The 24,016-nt window shown below is 37.3% G+C and overlaps 1 long non-coding RNA gene across 1 annotated transcript; it reads left to right on the top strand.

The window, feature by feature from the left end:
* Positions 1-16,993: 16,993 nt before the first annotated feature.
* Positions 16,994-23,521, top strand: LOC131129912 (uncharacterized). The gene is made up of 3 exons (XR_009129920.1): positions 16,994-17,052; positions 17,326-17,423; positions 22,685-23,521. It is a non-coding gene; the product is annotated as an uncharacterized LOC131129912 (long non-coding RNA).
* Positions 23,522-24,016: the final 495 nt, after the last annotated feature.

Raw genomic sequence — 24,016 nt, forward strand, 5'->3', positions numbered from 1 at the left:
TTTTTTCCTTCGTAATATTATGAGTGATTATTATTATTATTATTATTACATATTATTATGAGTTATGATTTGTTTTTGGGGTAAAATTGCCACTTTTTTTCAGAGTACGATTTTTTTCTCTGAAAATTTTGACTTTTTGTAAAAAAAAAAAAGTCTCCATTTCTGCCGGGGTTTTTTTTTTTTACATAACTTTCTCCTCAACCTAATTTTCCAAACATACAACGTATTTTGTGCTGTTTTTTCTTATATTATGACATTACATTTTAGTATATTATAAAGTATATTTAATATTTCAAATTTATGCCCCAAATTTTTTTTAAACAAAACTTTTTCCATAACCAAATTTTCCAAAAATTAAAACTTTTTTTATTGAAATATTATTGAATAAAACCATTTATTTTTTCTTTAATATTTCAACTTTATGCCAACTAATTTTCCAAAAACCCCAAATATTTTGTTTTGTTTATTTTTCATAATATTATGACTTTTTACAGTCATGGGCCACAAATGGCACCCATAGACACACTTTGGACACCCCCTAGCTTAGGTCGAAGCAAGTCCCGGTTGTTAAACGTATACGATGTGGTAGCTACCAACCCGGACATGATGCGTCGCCGGCGGTGCCCCTGAGGACGTCGGTGGGCGGGACGGGCTTGTGGACGGAGCTCACTGATAAGCGACCCTTGAGCAACAGCGTGTCAGCCGGGAGTGCAAGACAGGACGAGGCGGGTGGCTAATGGGCGGATAAATGCCACTTAAATGCCAGCAGCTTTATGGCGCATGTAGCTAACAGGATAGAATAAGCACTAATTAGAATGAAAAGAAGCTGGAATCGCATTCAACTGACAGGAAACTTCACTTGGAATAGCCTCAAGGAGAAGAGTGCATGCTGGGATCATCAGTTCGGAATGTGGAACCCAGTCTATGCGGACTACGTCTCTGTCTGGGTTCCGTATCGCACGGCGTCCTTTTATGACAGAGTGGGGGGGGGGGGGGGTCTGCATGTCGTAAATCCTAGCAGACACATTGAAAGCCTCATTGCCTCATTATTGATCACTGCTGTCCGTGTACAGTATAGTATCAGGGGTGTCCAAAGTGCGGCCCAGGGACCTTTTGCACTTTCCATCCACTATCTACGGAGCCTATCCCAGCTGTCTTCGGGCGAGAGGCGGGGTAAATCTAGTAAATCTAGTCATATTACCTCTTATTTATGCGTTATTTTCTCCTATTATATCAACTACATTGGGTAATGAGTCTCAAGGTGAATATAGGGGTGCTATTTCATGTCTACAGGGCTCAAAAAACATATTCAGAAGGCTTTCTTGACTTTTATTCATTCATTCATTCATTCGTTTTCTACCGCTTATCCTCACGAGGGTTGCGGGGGTGCTGGAGAAATTCTGTTTGTCCATTCACATACAAATAATCCAAACTCTGGTCTGTCCATTCATATACAAATAATACAAATTCTGGTCTGTCCATTCACATACTATCATAATGTAAACATTCTGTTTGTCCATTCACATACAAATAATTAAAATTTTGGTCTGTCCATTCATATACAAATAATACAAATTCTGGTCTGTCCATTCACATACATTCATAATGTAAACATCCCGTTTGTCCATTCACATACAAATCCAAATTTTGGTCTGTCCATTCACATACATTCATAATGTAAACATCCCGTTTGTCCATTTACACGCAAATAATCCAAACTTTGGTCTGTCCATTCACATACAGTCATAATGAAAACATCCTGTTTGTCCATTCACACGCAAATAATCCAAACTTTGGTCTGTCCATTCACATGCACACATAATGTAACATCGGTTTGTCCATTTACACGCAAATAATCCAAACTTTGGTCTGTCCCTTCACATACATTTGTAATGTAAACATCCCTTTTGTCCATTCACACACAAATAATCCAAACTTTGGTCTGTCCATTCACATATGTACATTCATAATGTGAACATTGTGTTTGTCCATTCACATACAAATATATCTAAACATCCCATTTGTCCATTCACATAAATAATCAAAAATCTGGTCTGTCCATTCACATACAAATAATCCCAATTCTGGTCTCCATTCACATACACACAATGTAAACATCCTATTTGTCCATTCACATACAAATAATCCAAACTTTGGTCTGTCCATTCACATACATACATAATGTAAACATTTCATCTGTCCATTCACATACAAATAATCCAAGTGATAGCAGTGGTAATAAACATGTCAGTGTATTCATAATCCCCCCCATATGCAAATGTATTTGTCACATAATGTAAACAGATGTCTGTCCTTTCACATACACATAATATGTCCATCCACACATCACCCAACATCTGAAAAATGAGGGAGTGCTGGAGCCTATCCTAGCTGTCTTCTGGCGAGAGGCGGGGTACACCCTGGACTGGTGGCCAGCCAATCACAAGGCACATATAGACAAACAACCATTCACACTCACATTCATACCTATGGACAATTTGGAGTCGCTAATTAACCTAGCATGTTTTTTGGAATGGGGGAGGATACCCACGCTAATGCCACACAGAGATGCTAAAGCGGGGGAATCGAACCCAGGTCTTGCTGATCTCCTGACTGTATTGTTGCTAACCACTGGTCCACTGTGCGGACATTTTAAAAAGATTATTTATGAAAAAAAAGGGCACAGAATTGACAAAGTGAGGCCAATCTGGTATATATACTTTATATACACATCAGCTATATTCATCAAGCAGCAGCTGAACTATGAAGTGTTGTGTATGCAGCCTGAGAGAGAGAGTTAGAAATGATTTGGACATCAAGTCCAAAATATTGTTTACAAAATGACCTTCATTCGGTGCGTGCTCGTTCAAAAGAGAGCTTTTTCTGTATGCACCGTTTTTATATTTCCATAGAACCCGGAGAAAAACAAGAGAGTTCCGTTTCGACTCCATGATTGCTCCTTCCGGGGCCACTTTGATTGGCTGAGACTGATGCTCCCATTTGAGCCCGGTTATGTTTTTATCACCTTGATGCTTCATTCAATTCCAAGTCCTTGTGTGCAACACTTCAAATAGGTTCCAAACACTAGCAGCTTTCTCAAGGTTTGGCTGTTTCTCCGCCATGACTTTCCTCCTCCGCAGTTATTTTTTACCCTTAAGTGGGAATAACTTCATTAATGTGTTAATATCAATCATTGATGACCACACACCATTATACAGTCCCATAAGCCAAACTTTGGTCTGTCCATTCACATGCACACATAATGTAACATCGGTTTGTCCATTCACATGCAAATAATCCAAACTTTGGTCTGTCCATTCACATACTATCATAATTTAAACATCACGTTTGTCCATTCACATACAAATAATCAAAATTTTGGTCTGTCCATTCACATACATTCATAATGTAACATCGGTTTGTCCATTCACATGCAAATAATCCAAAATCTGGTCTGTCCATTCACATGCACACATAATGTAACATTGGTTTGTCCATTCACATACAATCATAATTTAAACATGCTGTTTGTCCATTCACATACAAATAATCCGAATTTTGGTCTGTCCATTCACATACATTCATAATGTAAACATCCCGTTTGTCCATTCACACACAAATAAAACTTTGGTCTGTCCATTCGCATCCACACATATCAGCTTGTCCATTCATATAAATAAATAATCCAAACTTTAGTGTGTCCATTCACATGCACACATAATGTAACATTGGTTTGTCCATTCACAGACAAATAATCCAAACTTGGTCTGTCCATTCACCTACTATGATAATGTAAACATCCCGTTTGTCCATTCACATACAAATAATCAAAATTTTGGTCTGTCCATTCACATACGCACATTCATAATGTAAACATCATATTTGTCCATTCACACACAAATAATCAAAACTTTGGTCTGTCCATTCGCATCCACACATAACGTAATATGAGTTTGTCCATTCATATAAATAAATAATCCAAACTTTGGTCTGTCCTTTCACATACATTCATAATGTAAACATCCCATTTGTCCATTCACATACAAATATATCTAAACAGCCTGTTTGTCCATTCACATACAAATAATCCAAAATCTGGTCTGTCCATTCACATACAAATAATCCCAATTTTGTTATGTTCATTCACATACAAATAATCCCAATTTTGGTCCATCCATTCACACAACATAACATCAGTTTGTCCATTCACATACACACATAATGTAAACATCCCATTTGTCCATTCACATACAAATATTCCCAATTTTGGTCCATCCATTCACACAACATCAGTTTGTCCATTCACATACATACATAATGTAAACATCTCATCTGTCTATTCACATAAATAATCCAAGTGATAGCAGTAGTAACAAATGTGTCAGTGTATTCAACCCCCCATATGCATCTGTCTGACTTACACAGGTTAAATGTATTTGTCCGTTCACATAATGTAAACAGATGTCTGTCCTTTCACATACATATAATTATATGTCCATCCACACATCACCCAACATCTGAAAAATGGGGGTAAAACACAAAATGTTAACACCGTCTCTCCATTTACATGAACATCTGTTTGTCCAATCTCATTCCTACATGACATGAAGATCTGTGTGTCCACTCACTTAGCCTCCTAATGTAAACAGGAGTCCATCATGAGAAAATCAGTCTTTCTAGACAGATACATGTCCGTCCATTCACACGTGATAAACATCTGTCCATCCATTCACATACAAACATAACAACCATCTGTCTGTTGACTCAGTAAAATAAAGAAAGGTTATTATCCTGCATACGTACGCATGTACTCCATTCACATTTAAATTAAAATGTCTGTTGTCTTTGACTGCAATAAAGTGACACGTGTGTGTGTATTTCCATACACACAATGCAAACATCCACCTTATGTGTTTTTCTAAGAGGGAACACGAAGCAGAGGTCTGGACTTGAGGAACCTTGTGGCTAATCCTTCTTGGATGAGACCAGCAGAGAGCATGCCGTACTTCCAATCCATAACAAAACCAAACAATGGAAGCAGTCATGCACGGGTACACACGTACAACTGATTGAATCCTAATATCGCAGAGATGATGAGATGTGTAAAGTTTGTTTACTCGCCAACTGCGTCTGATAAAGATCTTTATGTTGATTTATGTCTTTTATTATTAGGACACCGAGAATTGTAGCGGTCTCCTTCCCAGATCCCCATCCTCTACCCTGCGGCGTGTCACCGGGGCTCCAAACACAAACTAATGAAGCCATAAATCCACTTGTGATCCGTTTAGAGATCCCGTAAACACATCTGTCTGTGTACAACTGCTCTCAACTTCCCTGGAATTGCGGCTGTAAATAATTATCAGTTCATTAGGCTCATTGTAGCGTTTAGCAGTGGTCCTGTTAGCAACACCTACTTCTGAAGAAACTTATGAGATACGTAGCAGAAGATACGTTGGCTATTCATTCATTTTCTACCGCTTTTCCTCACTGGGGGTGCTGGAGCCTATCCCAGCTGTCTTCGAGCAAGAGGCGGGGTACACCCTGGACTGGTGGCCAGCCAATCACAGGGCACATATAGACAAACAACCATTCACACTCACATTCATACCTATGGACAATTTGGAGTTAGCCAATTAACCTAGCATGTTTTTGGAATTAAGTATAAAAATATCATATGAAATATTAATAATATAATAATAATATATTAAATACAATTAATATAAAAGTTTAGACACACCTTCCCATTTAACAACATGGGCAAGTGTCTCTAAACTTTTGACTGGTAGTGTTTACATTGATGATGTCACACCTGACATGGCACGAGATGTACTCTCCTCTGAACCGCAGTTCCTCCCGTGCAGGTAGCACTCATACAGCCCACTACCATCACCGTGCTTGACTGTCAGCCAGACACGCTCCTCACTTGTTGGAATTTTGGAATTTGTTGGCGGCAGCACTCATGCACACACTTAGCCATGACAATTCTGTCATCGTGACAGAATTATCCTGTTACCGACTACTTAGAATTCACAGAAACATAATTATCCTGCTCGTCACTTGATGGAATTCACTTTAAAGTTCAATGAACCGCAGTTCCTCCGGTGCAGGTAGCACTCGCGCAAGCCCAGACCATGACAACAACACCACCACTACCAGGAGCTTGATGCAGAGGACTGACAGTTGTTGATAGTAGGCCTCTGTGCAAAAATGTACATCCTTCTTTGAAAATCATCTCATTCATTTTCATTGTTTGGGAAATGGATGAAAATTAGGGTTTTATTTGGAAAACAACAAAATTTGCAAGTGATCCCAAACTCTTGAGCAGTACTGTACATCGTTCCGAGTTACAACATTTTGTGCGACAACCTTTCCTGTTACGACTGTTTGTGGTTAGCGCGCATTTACACATACTAAGTTTGTCCAAAATGAATTAATTAATTGTCGGCATTTTGTGGTAGACCAGGGGTCAGCAACCCACGGCTCCAGAGCCATATGTGGCTCTTCGGCCTTGTTGTTGTGGCTCCCTTTTTTTTTAACACCCGAAAATATGCATCTTTGTAATGAGTTTTTTTTTTTATCTGACTTTCTGTGAGACCCTGAATCAATCCTGGCTGAATTATTATTATTTTTTTTAGATAGACTTTCTTTATTGTCATTGCACAATAACACAGCAGTAAAATTGCCAACGAAATGTTGTTGCCTGGCTCCCGTATAAAAATAAATAATAAATAATAATGTGGAGAATAAATAGAATTATATATATATATATATATATATATATATATATATATATATATATATATATATAGAAATACAATTCTGACTAGTGATTGGATGAGCTTTTTTTGTAGTTTTAAATTCTGCCCGAACAGATGCCTTTCTCTTCTCTGCTTCTCTGGCTTACATTTATGCTTCGCATGTGGAGAGAAACAACAATTTGTTGTATTCTGCTATTAAAACTTATTATTAAATAAGTATTAAAAATTTGTATAAGTATTTAAAAATTGCTATTAAAAATTTAAGAAAGATTCAAACTTTTGAATTGTTTTTAAATTATGTTTTTTTGCGGCTCCAGTCTATTTTCCTTTAGTGAGCATGGGGGTAAAATGGCTCTGTTGGTAGTAAAGGTTGCCGACCCCTGTGGTAGACTATAGATACATCGTTTCGAGTAACAACATTTTGTGCTACAACCCTTCCTGTTAAGACTTTTTTTCCTTAATATTTTCTACTTCAGGAAAGGAAAATGAAAGTGAAAAACAAAGTGGCCAAACATTGCTTCCATGGCCCGTCCAAGCGGCTATAAACATTATTGTTAATAGATATTTTCCCAAACTAATTTTGGCTTTGTTATGATGCGTATTGTTTGTGAAATGGATACAAATGTTTGTGAAATTGCTAAAAAATTGTTTATGAAATTCATGAAAATGTGTTTTTCTTTGGAAAACAACGAAATTTGCAAGTGATCCCAAACTACTCCGTTCAGAGAGCAGCACAAACTGGGTCTAACATGGACAGAAAAATGATGCACAACTGTGCAAGAAGACAACTGGACAATGTGTGTTGAATACTTGTTTGTGCTGTAATCCATAGTACACTGACTACAGTGTACCCATGTTTAGTCTTCATGTGAGTATTGTCCTTGGAGAAGAAAAAGAGCCATAAATTGTTACATAAACAGGATAAATGGAGTTGGAGAAGACACTCGTGTGCTATTTATATCCCCCCAAATATTATGAGGACATAAATTGTCCCCATAAACTAACCTTCCTGGTCCTTGTCTCAAAGAAGACAACAATATAACTACTACAGAGCTAAGAGAATCACACCTGAAAACAAAACAGTACCCACGTTTACATGAGGAGTTTTTCTCTTTCCGAATGGAGTCTTTCCGAAAACAATGGTATCCATGGAAAGGAATATTCCAATCGCGTGTCTACATGCGCCGCTATAATCAATCAGAATAGTCAATGGGGCATGCCCAGTAAAACGTAAACACCAACATCACGTGATACCAACTTCCTCAAGTTTTTCTTTCACTTGTTGGAATAACTCCGTATTGCCAGTTTTTCGTTGGTCCAGTCTTGAAATTTAGTTTGGATCAAAAATAAACTTTCCGCAGCAGTCCAGTGCCGATTGCTCGCCTCCCTTTTTTTTTTTTTTTTTTTTTTTTTTTTTTAAAATCGAAGAACGTCTGGAGCTGCGTGTTGCGTCATATCTCAGCATTCGCTGAAAGAACGCACCCAATAAAGTTCAATCTTGCTAATATTTTATAATTAAGCTCGTCACATGTTTTATATAGATATGTATTTTCTTTTTTAATAAAACTGGACTTGTGAATGGCGTATAGAAGGGTTTAGATTCTGTTCCACAGATGGCGCTAATGCACATGAAAGCTGCTTGCCAACTGCCAATAAACAACAGAAGAAGAAAAACGCACCCTGACAACTTTCCGTTTGAGTGGGTACAAGATACCTGAATCGGATTGGGGAAAGGAATATTCCACCCCTGGGAATCCCATTATATATTCATTTGGATTGGCACTTTTCTTTCGGAATGAGGTGTATATAAAGGTTACATTCTTTCCGTTTGAGCAAATAACCCAAATGGAATTGGAATATTTGGGTCCATGTATACGTGGCTAATACTTGTGTCTTTTCAACTTGTTGACTGTAAAACATGAGAGCACTACATGATTTTTGCACAAAGTCAGAATCTTTTCCACTCTTTTTGCTATTTTTTTGTCACGCTATTGAATGAAACTCAAGTAGAGGAAAAAAAAACCTCTCCGGAAACAACAGGATGGCACTGAACTCATGGTCCCTTGTTGCTATGGTAACAGTATTGATGCTGACGAATCCTCTGGGCGGCTGAGTGAAATAGTGTAAAATGACTTCTGGCACGTCAACAAAGGCTGCTTTTCAGCTTCTGTTCCGAATACAAACGTGTTTGTCATGTTGCTTGAATGAAAGATGGCGTCACAAACTCTTGACATGCCTTTCAAAACGTTGCTTCATCTCCAGTTTGTTTGTTTTTTTCCTGCATGGTTGCCATGGCTGGACTTTGAAGATACGCAGTGCAAAGTCATTATGATGCACACCAACAAACTGAAAGTAGTCGAACGCCTCAATTTTGGTGGAATTCGTTTTTTTTTTTTTTTTTTTTTTAAATCAAAGATGTCTCCTACAATATTGAACTTATCAATTTTATAGCAAAGCAAGGTGATGTGGAGAAAGAGAACCCGATTGGACTCATACGGCTACAATGTCACCTCGCCCACAAGCCCAAAGCCCCGCTTTCAATCCACTGGATGCTTATTTCCGCTGCTTTGGGTTCCTAACGACTTGATGGCATTCAGTGTGGTTCTAAATGGCTCCGGCAGCAACGTGATGAGTTTTCTCTCCTTCAGCCTGCTTGGCGCCACTCAAACGCCAACAGGCCAGATGCGACAACTCCAGACGTGTGTCTTTTTTATTCAAATCAGCAACGCTTCCGTCATCGATTCAATCCGTTGCCGGGTAAACATGGCCACTTGATGTTTTCATTCGTTTGGTCAAATAAAACAAAGTAGAAGTAAAATCAGACAAAAAGCAACCACCCATTTGCAACCACCCAGACTGAGTTTCCACTTTTGTGACCTAAAAATGTTGTTCATTCATTCATTCTCTACCGCTTATCCTCACGAGGGTCGCGGGGGGTTTTAGAGCCTATCCCAGCTGTCTTCGGGCGAGAGGCGGGGTACACCCTGGACTGGTGGCCAGCCAATCACAGGGCACATATAGACAAACAACCATTCGCACTCACATTCATACCTATGGACAATTTGGAGTCGCTAATTAACCTAGCATGTTTTTGGAATGTGGGAGGAAACCAGGTTTGTTTACACTGGAAAATTTGCTTTGGTTAGAGTCCGTCTTGGTTTGAGTTGGACATTCTGGAAGAAATTAATGATCTTAACGAAGGCACTACTAATCTTCTTGTAGAGCTGCAGCTCATTCATTCATTCATTTTCTGCCGCTTTTTCCTCACGAGGGTCGCGGGGGATGCTGGAGCCTATCCCAGCTGTCTATGGGCGAGAGGCGGGGTACACCCTGGACTGGTGGCCAGCCAATCACAGGGCACATATAGACAACCATTCACACTCACATTCATACCTATGGACAATTTGGAGTCGCTGATTAACCTAGCATGTTTTTGGAATGGGGGAGGAAACCAGGTTTGTTTACACTGGTAAATTTGCTTTGGTTAGAGTCCGTCTTTGAGTTGGACATTCTGGAAGAAATTGATGATCTTAACCAAGGCACTACTAATCTTCTTGTAGAGCTGCAACTATTGAATGTTATAGTAATTGAGTATACTATTGAAAATTTTGTCAATTAATTGAGAAATCTGTAAAAAACAAACAAACACAATTTTGGTTGGTTAAAAGAAAGTCATAAAATCTTGGTTAAAGAGCAATAATAAATTCACAAAATACTAGAAAACATTTCACTAAATAATGAACAACCAGTTCATTCATTTTCTCCCGCTTTTCCTCACGATGGTCGTGGGGGTGCTGGAGCCTATCCCAGCTGTCTTCGGGCGAGAGGCGGAGTACACCCTGGACTGGTGGTCAGCCAATCACAGGGCACATATAGACAAACAACCATTCACACTCACATTCATACCTATGGACAATTTGGAGTCGCCAATTAACCTAGCATGTTTTTGGAATGTGGGAGGAAACCGGAGTACCCGGAGAAAACCCACACATGCACGGGGAGAACATGCAAACTCCACACAGAGATGGCCGAGGGTTTGATTGAACCTGGGTCTCCTAGCTGTGAGGCCCGTGCGCTAACCACTCGATCGCTGTGCAGCCCTTTTCACTTACATTCGCCCCAAAATACTCTCCGGTTTGTTTACACTGGAAAATTTGCTTTGGTTAGAGTCTGTCTTGGTTTGAGTTGGACATTCTGGAACAAATTGATGATCTTAACCAAGGCACTACTAATCTTCTTGTAGGGCTACAGCTATCGAATGTTATGGTAATTGAATATTCTACTGAAAATTTTGTCAATTAATTGAGAAATCTGAAAAGAAAATTACACAATTTTGCTTGGTTGAAGAGCAATAATAAATTCAAAAAAGAAATGATTTCACTAAATAATGAACCACCAATTGGTTTCATGAGACAGAAATGGGTGGAATTGAACCCGGGTCTCCTAGCTGTGAGGTCTGTGCGCTATCCACTCTCCCATAAATAATAATAAAAGATGTTTGGGATGGCTCTGAATGCTTGATTTCAGAGTTTATTCCAACACATTCCTTATATGGGCATGCCCGGGTACAAGCTGAACAAGCTGTTATGGAAATCTAAGGAAATACAGCCGGAATGGGTGCAGATTCTGAAAGATCTGGAAAGCTTTCTGTGCAGGTTATTGTGTGTAGCTGCTCTATAGGAGTTCACAACTCAATACAAAGGCTTGATAATGAGCATAATAGGGCCCCTTTTACAGGCAGCATGCTACACTGTCTACATATATATATTGATAAACAAGGCGTACCAGTCCATTAGCCATAGCTTTTTTATGACTATTTAATCGGTAAACAGGACGTTTTTGTTCCATCTCGGTAATGACAGCTTTGTTTTGCATTACACACAGCATCCACCGCTCTTCTTCTATAATCGAGTTCCTTTCCAGATGTAATGGCTTTTTCAATATTGCTAATCGGGTCTCGCCAGCAGAGAGGAGCTGCACCCCCACCCCCGACTCCCGTCCCTTGTCCCCCACCCGTGTTCTGTCGCAGGGAATGGGTGAGTTCAATTTCCAATTCAAAAGGATATTCTGTCATTTGTTAGCTGTCGAGTGTTTGGATTTGAACAATGACAGGAAAATCTGACAACCCTGCCGACGAATATGAATGATGCAACATTTGACATGAATGTGCGATGAAAGATGAAATGTAGAATTTTAAAACCCAGCCCAGCAGCCCCAACGTGAAAATACCTCGAAAAGTATCTTGCCTTGGAGAGCTTTTGTTCAGCCAGGAACACGATGGCCAAGATCAGACCGTGCCGGTGCAACTTGTTCTTACCTGCTATATTCATACCTCATGTGTACCTGGTGAACGACTCATTTGGCCAAAATAACAACTCATTTCCTCTCCAAAGTGAATGGCTGCGCTAATGGCAGGTGAAGGTGACACCTGGCGGGAAGTGAAGCGTCCATTTGAGCAGGTGTCCAAATTGCTTCATTAAGTCCATCATAGAAGGGAACAAATGCGTCACGGCTCCATTCAATGTGATCTCAAAATAACTACAACAACTATAACAGGGGAGTCTGCTGTTGCTAAGGCAACCTGGATAACATGTTTCCTGTTGTCTTTTTAACGTCAGATTAGTAATATTAGTTCATATTGGTATTGGCTGTAGCTCAAATTCTCGTGTTATCGTGTCAAAAAAGTAGACACAAATTTTGCGTACCATATTGTCGTGTTATTACGGTACGTCAGCGTGTCTCAATCCCACAAAACAACAGATTAATGAAACTGATGAAGGTTCCACCAGATGGAGCCTGGCTCAACAGCGCCTCTGCTGGTTGTAAACAAGTAGTGCGCGCCGCTTGCCTCAAATTAGTCAAGCATTACCGTATTTTCTGGACTATATGTCGCTCCGGGAGTATCAGAGTGGGCATCTCCCTGAACACCGGCTCACCCCAGGGATGTGTTCTCAGCCCCCTGTTGTTTACCCTGATGACCCATGACTGTTGCCCCAGATACAGCAGCAACCACATCCTGAAGTACGCAGACGACACAACAGTTGTGGGCCTCATTCAGGACAACAACGAACTGGCTTACAGAGAGGAAGTGAAACACCTTGTGGATTATGCCAAATAATGCCAATGCCAAATAAGCCCCTCTACTTGCCCACACACACACACAACCAAAACTTTAAATTATTGTTATTTATTCTACATTATTTAAATTTGTACAAATCACTGTTTACGCTGTACATTGTTGTTCATATTTGATTTAATCCATTTATTCTTCACATTATTATTTATTATTACACGGGAGCCAGGCAACAACATTTTTCACTGCTGTGTTATTGTGCAATGACAATAAAGAAAGTCTATGTCTATAAGTGGCACAAGGCCAAAAATGCATCATTAGGTAGAAAAAAAACATACATAAGTCGCACTGGAGTATAAGTCGCATTTTTTGCGGGTAATTTATCGTATTTTCTGGACTATAGTCGCTCCGGAGTATAAGTCACACAAAGTCGCATCTTTTGCGGGTAATTTACCGTATTTTCTGGACTATAAGTCACTTCGGAGTATAAGTCACACAAAGTCGCATCTTTTGCGGGTAATTTACCGTATTTTCTGGACTATAAGTCACTTCGGAGTATAAGTCGCACAAGGCCAAAAATGCATCATCAGGTAGAAAAAAAAACATACATAAGTCGCACTGGAGTATAGGTCGATTTTTTGCGGGTAATTTATCGTATTTTCTGGACTACAGTCGCTCCGGAGTATAAGTCGCACAAGGCCAAAAATGCATCACCAGGTAGAAAAAAACATACATAAGTCGCACTGGAGTATAAGTCGCATTTTTTGTGGGTAATTTATTGTATTTTCTGGACTATAGTCGCTCCGGAGTATAAGTCGCATTTTTTGCGGGTAATTTATCGTATTTTCTGGACTACGTATAGTCGCTCCGGAGAATAAGTCGCACAAAGTCGCATTTTTTGCGGGTAATTTACCGTATTTTCTGGACTATAAGTTATTCCAGAGTATAGGTTGCACAAGGCCAAAAATGCATCATCAGGTAGAAAAAAAACATACATAAGTCGCACTGGAGTATAAGTTGCATTTTTTGTGGGTAATTTACCGTATTTTCTGGACTAAGTCGCTCCAGAGTATAAGTCGCACAAAGTCGCATCTTTTGCGGGTAATTTACCGTATTTTCTGGACTATAAGTCACTCCGGAGTATAAGTCGCACAAGGCCAAAAATGCATCATCAGGTAGAAAAAATACATACATAAGTCGCACTGGAGTATAAGTCGCATTTTTTGCAGGTAATTTATCGTATTTTCTGGACTATAGTCGCTCCGGAGTATAAGTCGCACAAAGTCGCATCTTTTGCGGGTAATTTACCGTATTTTCTGGACTATAAGTCGCACAAGGCCAAAAATGCATCATCAGGTAGAAAAAAAAACATACATAAGTCGCACTGGAGTCGCATTTTTCGCAGGTAATTTATTTTCCTAACTACTTGACCAAGGCAAGTTGTAACAATAAAAGAATAGAGAACAGGCTAAATAGTTGTAAGATATGCTAACACATTGGTTATTCAGCTACACAAAAAATAAACATGAACAGAAAAGGTGTCCAGCAAACAAACACTTTTTTCATTTATAAGTTGCTCTGGAGTATAAGTCGCAGGAACAGCCAACCAATTAAAACAAGTGCTACTAGTCCGGAAAATACTGTGATTCCATACAATCTTAATAGCGTGTGAATCGATTACCTGTTACATACTTTCATATTTACCCAAATATAAGATAATATTTGTACCCTGGAAAATATCCAAAAAATGCATTTATACATGGAAACCAACCAGGGGTGCTAAACTACCTTTTTTCAAAAACAGTTATTGACAAAGTCGTCTTTACACAGTAAACTCTGAGTCGTCTTATATTCGGGTATTTGCAAAGAGTACATATGTACACAGCAGTGAGTATGAATTCCTTGTTATAAAAGTAGCGAAAGGAAGACGTGCGAAGGTACGTAGCCTGAAGCGAAGTTGGAAACCAAGTGACCCTGTGTGTTCAAATGAGATAACCGTAAAGGTGGCGTTTCCCAGAGACGTCTTTTGTTCATCAATAATGAATGAATGAATAGCCAACGCCTGTTGAATATAAAATATCTTCTGGATGAAAAAAAACAGAGGCAGAAGAGGCCATGTGGAAAACATTAATCTCAGCTATAATATTACATCTTGAGTAAACACAGAATGCTGCACTGATTGACAAGGCAAGAGGGAGGAGTGGGGCTGGAGAACTGAAGAAAAAGAACAAGGAACTCTCCCAATGCTAACATGTCTATATTATGTCCACTCTATTGGGTAATAGGGATGTAAAGGCGACTATAGGGGTGTTATTTCCTGCCTAGAGGGCTCTAATGTTTAAAAGGTTATAAACAGGTTTTCTATGCTTAATATATCTTTTTGTTTCTTATCTCCACTCTACTGGGTAATCGTATAAAGGAGACTATAGGGGTGTTATTTCCTGTCTAGAGGGCTCTAATGTTTTTTTTTAATGTTTAGAAGGTTGTAAACAGGTTTTCTGTGCTTAATATATCTTTTTGTTTCTTATGTCCACTCTATTGGGTGTTAGTATAAAGGCGACTATAGGGGTGTTATTTCCTGTCTAGGGGGCTCTAATAATGTTAAGCATATTTAGAAGGTTGTAAACAGGTTTTCTATGCTTAATATATCTTTTTGTTTCTTATGTCTACTATATTGGGTAATACTAGTGTAAAGGTGACTATAGGGGTGCTATTTCATGTCTGGAGGACTCTAATAATGTTAAAAAGCATACATATGTAGAAGGTGGTAACCAGGTTTCCTATGCTTAATATGTCTTTTTATTTCTTATGTCCACTCTACTGGGTAATAGTAGTGTAAAGGTGACTATAGGGGTGTTATTTCCTGTCTAGAGGGCTCTAATGTTAAGCATATTTAGAAAGTTGCAAACAGGTTTTCTATGCTTAATATATCTTTTTGTTTCTTATGTCGACTATATTGGGTAATACTAGTGTAAAGATGACTATAGGGGTGCTATTTCCTGTCTAGAGGGCTCTAATAATGTTAAGCACACATATGTAAAAGGTGGTAACCAGGTTTTCTATGCTTAATATATCTTTTTGTTTATTATGTCCACTCTATTGGGTAATAGTAGTGTAAAGGTGACTATAGGGGTGTTATTTCCTGTCTAGAGGGCTCTTAAGTTTAAATAAAATGTGTTTAGAAGGTTGTAAACAGGTTTTCTATGCTTATATCTTTTTGCTTATGTCCACTCTATTGGGTAATAGGAGTGCAAAGGTGGCTATAGGGGTGTTATTTCCTGTCTAGAGGGCTCTTATGTTTAAAAAATGTGTTTAGAAGGTTGTAAACAGGTTTTTTATGCTCCAACTATAAAACTATTCAATTTATTTTCAAAAGAATCTGCAAAACATTCAGTGTGTCGCTTTGTGTCAAGGGGACACATGAATGGAAATGACGTAATCATTCATTTGATTACAGGATTGGTAATTATGGCAATGGTTCCAAGGTTAAATATGCAAATGAGACTTGGCAGTGACCTTGCTCTTTTACGACAGCCTTTTAAAAAACAAAATATTCATGCAGAAGAACACAATGTCCCTTTTGGTGAATGGTTAATGTGCTGGCCTTACCTTGTACTTTGCACACACACACACTTCATAATTTAATTCCAGTCATGTCATCTAATCCATTCAATTTGATTTTATTTAAGATTTCGGAATCAATAGAAATCCTCTTTCAGTGACACATTGGACAGCACAGTACAGTGGAACCGCTTCGACAACCCGTTTATGTCAAATTCCTGTTATATTTGCTATTTCCTTTCAGGTTCCATCAGTCAATCATCATACAACATAAAAGATTTTCACACCGGATTAAAAACAAAACAATATATTTGGTTACAACGCTGGACTCCATCATCAATGAGGAACATCACTCTGCAAAGCGAAACTGAAAGTGCTCATGACACCAAAAACCAAAGAAAGTGACGTATTAACTGTCATGTCTTTGGGTCAAAGACATTGATAATTCATACATTTCATAAGTTAGTTCAAATGAAAGTAATAAATAGCCAAAAGTTCTAATAAATATTGTTAAAAACGCTAAGGTTAAAAAGTTTACAAAGTGAGACATCTTCTCTAGAAAGTATCGTTTTGGCCCACTAGAGAGTGAGTGCTCTTGCATAAAGACAAGCTTTGTCGTTTTCTCTCGGTGAAAAGCAGGCTGGCTTCACGGCAGAAACGGTACGGGAAAACCTCATAAACACGCTGAAAGTTACTCTAAACGCTTGTTTTTTGGGGAAATTGTCGTCTTTTAAAGTATATTGGTGCATAAAGCACTTACATAGAGTTTATATTTCAAAAGTTGTACTTGTTTTGTCAAGTTCGCTAGCTTCATGCTACTGCTAGCTTGCATTTGCAGTTGTTGTACGTGTTTAGCTAACTGTTAGCTGTTAGCTGATGTGTGTTTAGCCTACAACATTGGAATTTAATTAATTTTTTTTCTGTATGTTTCAGTTACCACTTATTTTTTTACAAGAAAGCTTCATAAACGGACATGCGGTGCATCATGGACGAACTAACAGAGCCGAGGCTCCTCGTATGCCCTCCAAATGGTGAGTAGGCCGTCTGTTAGTACTTCATATTGGAATTGGGTATGAGAACATGTGGGCCGCTGTGCCACTTTACAGCACAACCTCTTTATAAGTGGGTGTCTATAAAAGGATCAAGTCGCTATCCATGGTGCTGAACTGCTTGGAATTTGTGTTTTATCGTTAGAATCATGTTTTCATTGTTCTCTTAGTTTGTGATACTTCATGTCCTTTTGATGGACAAGTCACTCTCCGTGGTGCTGAAGATTGTACATCTCGCTGTTGCGGGTTGGAAAAAAAAATGTTGTCATGAGCTTTATTATTGGGGTTTGAAAGGCCCGGTCATTTGCCCCGCCCCCCCACCTGTCTGCAATTTGTTCTGCTAGTGCTACAACACTTGGGGCAAGCACAGCCATGACCGCACACAAAGAAAATGACACAATATCACACACAATAATAAGATTCACTAATATCGTGTTATGACCACATCACACAAGCTAAAACTCAATTCTGAACCCAGACACCACTTCCTGTGGAAACTCCCCTAGCACTGGAAGACTACAGAAACACACATGAGCATGAATCTTACGTCATATTTTCTGTCTATATGTCTTTATTGGGTAATAGGAGTGGATAGGTGACCATAGGGGTGTTATTTTATTACTATAGGGTTCTAATAATGTTGAAAAATATATTTTTAAGTTCATAAACAGATTTCCTATGCTCCAACTATGAAATATTTCCATCCGGTGACTGTGTGGCCAACATGCTAACTACTAGGGCATCTTGTCACATTGATGATTTTTCTATTTTTGCTGTTTTTTTGTTTTTATTCATTCATTCATTTTCTACCGCTTATCCTCACAAGGGTCGGAAGGGAGTGCTGCAGCCTATCCCAGCTGTCTTCGGGCAAGAGAGGTGGGGTACATCCTGGACTGTTGGCCAGCCAATCACAGAGCACATATAGACAAACAACCATTCACACTCACATTCATACCTATGGACAATTTGGAGTGGCCAATTAACCTAGCATGTTTTTGGAATGTGGGAGGAAACCATGCAATGCATGGGAAGAACGTGCAAACTCCAGAGATGGCCGAGGGTGGAATTGAACCCTGGTCTCCGAGTACCTAGTACCCAGAGAAAACCTTTTGTTTTTAGTGTTCTTAAATTATATTTTTAGATTTTTTTTTTTTTAAATTGGCCTGTGGAACAAACAGCCGGACTTTTTCAACCTAAAATTCTAAATTAACATAATTTTGGTGTTTGTTGCACATAATATTATGACTTAAAATAACTGCTTTTTCTTTTTTTGAAAAAAAAAAAATAAATAACTGCTGATTTTTTCCCCAATTTAGCTTTTTTTGTTTATTTTTTTCAATCTTTAGAATGTGCCAAAAAAAAAAAAACAGGACTTTGGCGGCACTTTAGACACCCCTTGTTTACAGCCTCTCGGATGCATTTAAACCACTTCCTGTCTGTTTTTGTGTAGTTTATACATAAATTGACGCTGCGAGAGCGCATAAAGGAAAAGTAATTTAGACAATCTAACACTTCTACCGCTGCTCTCACGCAATCTTTTCCCCAAATTGGAAAGGGAAGGTGTTTTATTCATTGTTTTTTTATTGATGTTCGAACTCCTGCCGAGTCGCATACAGTGTGGTGCAGCGTTGATGATGTGTGGCACGTATAAGTTGAATTTACCCCGTGAGAGGTTGCTTTCAACGAGTCTTTTGGTGGAAATATATCATCTCCAAGACTTCAAGCTTATCTTCTCAGTCTGGCCGCTAGCGACAAATTTCCTTGCCAAGAAGCTACAATGGCTCCCAGCAGGACGCGTCGCCAAAATGTCCTTCCTGCTGTTACACAACAAAGGGCAGGACAATATGCCGACTCATTTCAAGAGGAGACTGTATGAATTCTAATTGTGAGAGTCGTTCATACGTTTTATAAATTGATGGCATTTAACTTTCCTGCAGACTGTTAACGAGGACAATTATTGTTTCCCAATAGGTCATTATATAAAGTTTGCTTGTTTTGCGCAGTCAAGATTTAGTTTTTGCCCACCAGATGACACTGCTCTTTCCCATTCAAAGCATGCAGCAAAATGTCACACTTACACTATATAAAAATACTAAAAATTTAACTAATATTGGATACCTCGGACTGTAGTAGCTTTTAAGACAGTATTATTTGTTATAAATAATTAGCATAACTTTATATTAATTACAATTATTATAAAAATATACCCACACCAGAAGTTACAGTAATTTGCGGGATGAATAAAAATACATTTACAATGAGCCAAAATACAAAAGACAAAAGAACAAAAATTCCTCAAAAATGTATTTGAGTTTTTGGGTTAGTGAGTATTTTAATTTTTAAAATTAATTATTAATTTTAAAATTACCATTACATTTTTTATTTTATTTTTATTTGTTTGTGTTTGTGTTTTTATTTTATTTTATTTGTGTTTGTGTTTTTATTTTATTTTATTTGTGTTTTTTTATTTATTTTATTTGTGTTTTTATTTTATTTGTGTTTGTTTCTATTTTTGTTTTATATGTGTTTGTTTTTATTTTTATTTTATTTGTGTTTTTATTATTCTTTTATTTGTTTGTGTTTGTATTTTTATTTTATTTGTTTGTATTTTTATGTTTATTTTTATGTTTATTTTTATAATTTCATATTCAGACAAAAAAAAGTATTGACAGGCTTATTTGTGAACATATTAATACATATACAACGGCACTGGAAAACTAAATACAATTAATTCTATTTATGACATAATTAAAGTAAAATGACATTAATAGTGCAAAAATAACTAAATAAAAGCAAAAACTACTAGTAGCATTTTTTAAACAAAATAATACAACACAAAACACACAGATATTCCTGAAAATAGACACAATAATAATCTCATCACACCAGTATCAAACCGATACCACCGTGATATCGATCTACCCACCTGTAACTTGCAGCTCAACATTGGTACAAACCGAATTTAACTCCTCATATAAAGACATATACTGTATAGATATTGTTATTGTACACAGGGGATGAGAAATGATACAAATATCGATATAGAATGACTTCAAAAGAGCAGTAATAATATTCTAATCCTGCAGTTTGTTGAGTTTGTGGCTCTTTGAATAAAATCCCTGATAAAGATTTAGTGAGACGTACTGAAATATTAATAATTTGTCACCAATGACAAATGCAGACAGATTGATTGATTGTGTGTTTGTTTCAAATAGCTTGATTGATCGCTAACGTTATGTAATATTAATTAGCTGGCAAGACCGCCAGCGCACCAGCGCTACCCAAATCCACCACTTCATTAGCGACGCCCCATCCATCCACCCACTCCACGACCTCCATCAATAATAATGCAGATCATGGATCAATATGGATATTATGACGGCCTTCTGATGTGTTTTATAGGCAACAACTTTTACTACCAAATTGTGACTTTTAGAGGATAATTAGAAGTTAAATTGTAATTCCTTCAAAGTAAAAGCGCTGAAACAAAGCCATGTTGGCAGTCAAGGCTGAGAGCACATTGGAGAATATCATCCTATTTGTTATTATTCACTGAGCAAACCAGAGAAGACTGCACACAAACTAATGAGGCACACTGATAATGGAATTGAACTTACCCCCTGCAAGGAATGTTGGAAGACGTTATTAAGTGGTTGTGTTCCCCCCCATTGAGATCACTGCCGACTTGTTCTCCCATCAAAAGAAACACCAAGCCCACACGGGATGCGTCTTTCCAGCTCTGGGCTACCTGCGTACAATCCTCTGTGGAAATATCGCTTGCTAAACGGACACTTTTACATTAATTAATGTCATCCAGTCCAGGAAGGCGCCATTGTTTGGACCTCTGTTTACTCTGGTGGGAGGTAGCTGGGGAGCGCACCTGTCTTTGATTGCTAATTAGGGTTGTATTTAGTTCAGCTGGGGCTCATTAGTTCTCCTTGGACTGGGGTTTGGTGCATTGTTGCAGCTCTGGATTTTATAAAATATATATATAATAAAAAATATATTAAAAAATGTTATCTATAAAAATTATACATAAAATAATTTTATAATTAAAATATTGTAATTATTTATTAAGTAAATTTAAATGATTAAATATTTAATTAAATAAATATAATAATTAAATTAATATTTAATTAAATATATAATTTCACTAAAATATTTATATAAAAATATATATATTTTATCTATAAAAATTATCTATAAAATATTTTTATAATTACAATATTTAATTAATTATTAATAAAATTTAAATAATTAAATATTTAATTTTACTAAAATATTTATATATAAATTATTTATATATATGTATATGTTAATTAGCGACTCCAAATTGTCCATAGGTATAGGGTATAAGTGATTGATGTCACAGATTGATGTCAATTTTCTTTTCGCAATTCCCACTGTATTTTGACTTTATTCTTGGGAAAATATGCTATATAACCTTTTCCGCAACCCAATTTTCCAAAACAATTTAGATTTAATTTGTTTCTTGTTGAAATATGACTTTTTTCTCTTATTTTTTGGACTGTATTGACGAAAAATTGCAGACTTTTTTGTCATTTTTCTGCTTTTTATTGGATTTTCCAACTATTTCAAATTTCTTCTCATATTTGTGACTTTATTCATTACAATGACATTATTTACATAATGTCATTACGTTTTCTGCAACCTAATTTTCCTAAAATTACAACTTTTTATTTATGGGTTTCTCAGATTACTATTATTTATTGTGTTATAATGTTATAATATTCCGGTTTCCACCCACATTCCAAAAACATGCTAATTAGCGACTCCACATTGTCTATAGGTATGAATGTGAGTGTGAATGGTTGTTTGTCTATATGTGCCCTGTGATTGGCTGGCCACCAGTCCACGGTGGACCCTGCCTCTCGCCTGAAGACAGCTGGGATAGGCTCCAGCACCCATTGCGACCCTGGTGAGGATAAGCGGTAGAAAATAAATGAATGAATGAACATTATTAGAGCCCTGAAGACATAAAATAACATCCCCATAGTCAGAAAGATAAAATCCGGAGACCGATATCGGGCTGATAATTATCGGTGACCGTTGTTATCGGACAAAGTGGTATTTATGAGTGGAAAACTTAAATTTTCCAATGTAAACAAGAGCGGGACAACCCTCTACTGTGATGAGCGCTAAGCCAAGAGCTACATGTTGAGGCTGACTGACTCTGATGAATGAAAACGTAAATGCAATGTGCCATTCTGCTTGTTTGATAGGCCAGTCATGGACGAAAAGAGCAAAAGAAACGTTATCTTGGCAGGCTGGTACGCTACACTAACAGGTGGTTGTGTGCCCACAGTGGAACTGTTGTGCAATCACAGACCGGAAACCATTAGCTTGATGTTTTCACGTCAGATGGATGAGAATGCATCTTTTTGTCCATGAGGATGATAAAACAATATAACAATATGGCTCAGCGCCATCTGGAGAAAGTGCCCCCAAATCCATGGAGAGGCGCCATCACAGTCTGTCCCATACAGGCCCCGTCCTCGGATTGTGACTGAACTACAAATTTCAACGGTGACAGCTTTAAATGCCTCGTTTTCTTCATTTGTCTTCTTTCTGTTTGAATTTTGCCACAACGAAAGATAGAAGCAGTTGGCAGGGTGGATTGAGTGGATTCTCGATATGATCCTTTTATATTTCACTATTCCCTTTGGTTGAGCGTATGATGTGTAATTCTCTGTCAAAACGCTAGGGGCGCTGTTTTCCAGACAACCACTCATACTCATACAGGATTTATTTTTACTTCAAAATGGGCGTTATTTCAAATCTAGAGAGCTCTATAAAATGTATTTAGAAGGTCGTAAACAGTTTTTTTTGTGCTCTATGAAAATATTTATCAATAGGGAACCCTATTTATCAATAAGGAATCTATGACAAAAAAATTAAAAAAATTTTAAAATTAAAATTTTTTTAAACATTTAGGGGTGCTGTTTTCCAGACAACCACTCATACTCATACAGGATTTATTGTTACTTAAAAAGGGGTGTTATTTCATAGTTTTTTGCGCTCTATGAAAATATTTATCAATAAGGAACCCTATTTATCAATAAGGAATCGATGACAAACATTTTTTTAAATGTTTACAATTTTACATAAAAAAATTAATTTTACAAATTAAAAAAAAAATTTAATTGTTTTAAATTTTTAAATTGTTTAAAAAATTATTTTTTATTATTATTTTTTTAATTTTACAAATTAAAAAAATGAAAAATTTGAAATGTTTAAAATTTTTTTAAATGTTTAAAAAAAAATTTAAATTTAATTTTTTGTCATCGATTCCTTATTGATAATAGAGTTCCTTATTGATAAATATTTTCATAGAGCACAAAAAACCTGTTTACGACTTTCTAAATACGTTTTATAAACATGATTAGAGCCCTCTAGATATGAAATAACTCCCATTTTTAAATAAAAATAAATCCTGTATCAGTATGTGTGGTTGTCTGGAAAACAGCGGCCCAATTAAGTTTGAAAAAAATTGTAAACAATTTTTTTTTAAATGTAAAAAATTCTAAATTTTTTGTTTTAATGTAAATTTTTTT

The sequence above is a fragment of the Doryrhamphus excisus genome, chromosome 5 (genome assembly GCF_030265055.1).
Source record: "Doryrhamphus excisus isolate RoL2022-K1 chromosome 5, RoL_Dexc_1.0, whole genome shotgun sequence".
NCBI classification, from domain to species: Eukaryota; Metazoa; Chordata; class Actinopteri; order Syngnathiformes; family Syngnathidae; genus Doryrhamphus; species Doryrhamphus excisus.